Here is a 4,423-nt window from a genome sequence, read left to right on the forward strand (position 1 = left end):
GGAATTATTTAATTGGACGCACCAGGCGGCACCGGGAAAACGTTTCCAATAAATCTGTTGCTGGAGGAAATACGTGCTTCCACTTGCACTGGCATCATCCGACATTGCAGCCACCCTTAGGGAACGAGTACGAACTGCCCACTCCACCCTACAGCTACCGCTGAATGTAGCCGAAGTACAATTTCCGGAATGTAAAATGTGAAGAGCAAGTGATGGGAGTAGCTCTACACATGTTTTCAGGAGATTTTCGTCAAACACTTCCAGTTAACCCAAGTCAAAACCAGCAGAGGCGATGAATGCACGCTTAAAAAAGTCACATTTCTGGCCACACATACAAATACTGTGACTAATAAAATATATGAGATTTGAAGAATCGAAAGACGAAACAACAAAAAAATGGGACTTAACATCTGGGGTCAGCAGTCCCCTAGAACTTAGAACTACTTAAACCTAACTAACCTAAGGACATCACACACATCCATGCCCGAGGCAGGATTGGAACCTGCGACCGTAGCAGTCGCGTGGTTCCGGACTGCAGCGCACACAACCGCTCGGCCACACCGGCCAGCTCACAGTAATCATGTAAACGAATTTGGATTTGGTGCTAACGATGTGTTGTGGTTGGCAGGAGAGCCAACACCGAGTTACTAGAGGAGGCCGAAAGGCCTTTAAAATATTGAGGCATCGACCTCAAAGACTCTTGCTTCTCTCATGGCCAGATATATTTAGTTTCCTGACGAGTAGAAAATTGGAAATATTTGTACTTACAGGGTGTTTCACTAAATGTGTTAGCCTCTGTAAGTTACGACCTAACAGAGGACGTAAATATTTACTGCAATAGGTCACCATAAGAAACGTTACACTGTCTGCGGAGCTATTAACATAGTGTATTGTGTTATTATCCAAAGAGTTATAGCAAAAAGATACAATTATTTAAATGGAACAATAGTTGCTTCTATCATGCACTGGAATCAGTAATACCAAATTTGTAGACATCGAATTAAATTACATTCGTATCACTTTTAGTTTGGTAGCTAAAACCCTTCAAAGTTTCAGGCGCAGATACCATAAGCTGTACATACACTCCTGGAAATTGAAATAAGAACACCGTGAATTCATTGTCCCAGGAAGGGGAAACTTTATTGACACATTCCTAGGGTCAGATACATCACATGATCACACTGACAGAACCACAGGCACATAGACACAGGCAACAGAGCATGCACAATGTCGGCTCTAGTACAGTGTATATCCACCTTTCACAGCAATGCAGGCTGCTATTCTCCCATGGAGACGATCGTAGAGATGCTGGATGTAGTCCTGTGGAACGGCTTGCCATGTCATTTACACCTGGCGCCTCAATTGGACCAGCATCGTGCTGGACGTGCAGACCACGTGAGACGACGCTTCATCCAGTCCCAAACATGCTCAATGGGGGACAGATCCGGAGATCTTGCTGGCCAGGGTAGTTGACTTACACGTTCTAGAGCACATTGGGTGGCACGGGATACATGCGGACGTGCATTGTCCTGTTGGAACAGCAAGTTCCCTTGCCGGTCTAGGAATGGTAGAACGATGGGTTCGATGACGGTTTGGGTGTACCGTGCACTATTCAGTGTCCCCTCGACGATCACGAGGTGTACGGCCAGTGTAGGAGATCGCTCCCCACACCATGATGCCGGGTGTTGGCCCTGTGTGCCTCGGTCGTATGCAGTCCTGATTGTGGCGCTCACCTGCACGGCGCCAAACACGCATACGACCATCATTGGCACCAAGGCAGAAGCGACTCTCATCGCTGAAGACGACACATCTCCATTCGTCCCTCCATTTACGCCTGTCGCGACACCACTGGAGGCGGGCTGTACGATGTTGGGGCGTGAGCGGAAGACGGCCTAACGGTGTGCGGGACCGTAGCCCAGCTTCATGGAGACGGTTGCGAATGGTCCTAGCCGATACCCCAGGAGCAACAGTGTCCCTAATTTGCTGTGAAGTGGCGGTACGGTCCCCTACGGCACTGCGTAGGATCCTACGGTCTTGGCGTGCATCCGTGCGTCGCTGCGGTCCGGTCCCAGGTCGACGGGCACGTGCACCTTCCGCCGACCACTGGCGACAACATCGATGTACTGTGGAGACCTCACGCCCCACGTGTTGAGCAATTCGGCGGTACGTTCACCCGGCCTCCCGCATGCCCACTATACGCCCTCGCTCAAAGTCCGTCAACTGCACATACGGTTCATGTCCACGCTGTCGCGGCATGCTACCAGTGTTAAAGACTGCGATGGGCTCAGTATGCCACGGCAAACGGCTGACACTGACGGCGGCGGTGCACAAATGCTGCGCAGCTAGCGCCATTCGACGGCCAACACCGCGGTTCCTGATGTGTCCGCTGTGCCGTGCGTGTGATCATTGCTTGTACAGCCCTCTCGCAGTGTCCGGAGCAAGTATGGTGGGTCTGACACACCGGTGTTAATGTGTTCTTTTTTCCATTTCCAGGAGTGTAATATATGGCTGTGTGGTGGGTGATAGATGTTCTGATGGTGGGAAGTTGATTTAAATGAGATGTTCCAATGTGTGTCCATGTTTCTGAATGCACGATGCACTGCGTCTTCTAAAGGATCTGCAGACGAGATGTAACATCTCCTTAGCAACATGCGTCCACGATGCACCGTTTTAGATCATCTGTGGATGTGTGCTGAGTGACATAAACAAGATCTTTTAGATATCCCTACAAAAAGAAATCTAATGGTGTTAAATCGGTCGACCTTGCGGGCTATGACTGAGGACCAACTCGCCCCAGCCACCTCCCTGCAAATATGTTGCCGGCCGCGGTGGCCGAGCGGTTCTAGGAGCTTCAGTCCGGAAACGCGTGACCGCTACTACGTTCGCAGGTTCAAATCCTATCATGGGCATGTATGTGAGTGATGTCCTTAGGTTAGTTAGGTTTAAGTAGTTATAAGTTCTAGGCGACTGATGACCTCAGATGTCAAGTCCCATAGTGCTCAGAGCCATTTACAAAGCGGTTGCATAGTTCTTCCACAACAGCACGTGCAGAATGGGCTGGGTGACCATCGTGCTGCATCCACATATGGACTCTCTTGTGTAGACACACATGTTCAAGGAGACGAAGCAAACAGTCGAATATTCAAGCGCAATATAACTCACCTGTCAGTGTACCTGGGAAGTAGTGATTTCATCCCGAAAGAATCCACACCAAACATTAATACACCATCTACGTGGACGGTCGACATATCGTACCAACCGAGGATTGTCTGCGGCCACGTAGTGCACGTTATGGAGATTCACTGCACCTTAATTTGTGAACGTGGACTCGTCAGAGAGCATAACACCTTGTAAAGACTCCAGTGTGAAATTACGCAGAGCCTATTCACAGAATGTAACTCTCGCACGGAAATCGTTCCCATGCAGCTCCTGGGTCAGTGGCAGGCGGTGCGGGTTAAACCTGTGGCCGTGTACTATGCGCCATACAGATGAAATACTGACACCAGCGACTGCAGCAACGGCTCGTAAGCTGACGTAAGCATCGTGGTGCACTGCAGCTAAAACAAACACTTCCGTCTCCTCACATCTTGCAGTCGTTCGTCTGTTACTGCGGCACATTACCAAGCTGCCTGTTTCCCGAAGTCATTGTTCAGCACGTAAGAACGTAATGGCTGCCGGAGCTCTTCGCTTAGATATCTCACGGCGTACGCCATGGCTGCTTCAGCGGCATCGTGTCGGCACTCGCCGTGCATCAGCAACATGTCAAGGTACTCGTTGCTCTTCTATGCCATCTTCATCCGGTGGCAGTAACTGTGGTATATTGAGGCCCATTCGTTTTTGTGGCTCGCCGAGAGCGGCAACAGTCGGCAGTCTAACAGCGCATCGAGGAAGCTTCTCGCTCTGTGACACCGGCGACGTTACAACTCGGCCGCACCACATTTTGAAGTAGCATTGCGTTATGGGCACCGTGTGTGGTACCTGCCCCTGAAACTCTGAAGGGTTGTAGGTCCTAAACTAAAAGTAATAGGAATGTTAATTGAAATTGATGTATACACCACTGGTGTTACTGTTTCCAGTGCGAGATAGAAACAACTATTGCTCTACTTAAAAATTATATCTTTTTGCTGTAACTCTTTGGATAATAACGCAATAAACTATGTTCATAGCTACGTAGACAGTGTAACGTTTCTTATGGTGACCGACCACATTAAATATTTTCGTCTCCTATTACTTCCTAACTTACAGAGGCAAACACATTTAGTGAAACACCTTGTATGTACCCTGGTTACAAAATGAGAAACGTTGTTTAGAGACAAGTACCGTGAATCGATAAAATATATTTTCAACAATTTTTTTTACATCTTATACTTAAGTTTTCTAGTTCCAGAACTACCACAAAATCTCGTATCAGCTCACTGAGCGA

Source organism: Schistocerca gregaria, chromosome 2 (genome assembly GCF_023897955.1).
Source record: "Schistocerca gregaria isolate iqSchGreg1 chromosome 2, iqSchGreg1.2, whole genome shotgun sequence".
In the NCBI taxonomy this organism is placed as follows: domain Eukaryota; kingdom Metazoa; phylum Arthropoda; class Insecta; order Orthoptera; family Acrididae; genus Schistocerca; species Schistocerca gregaria.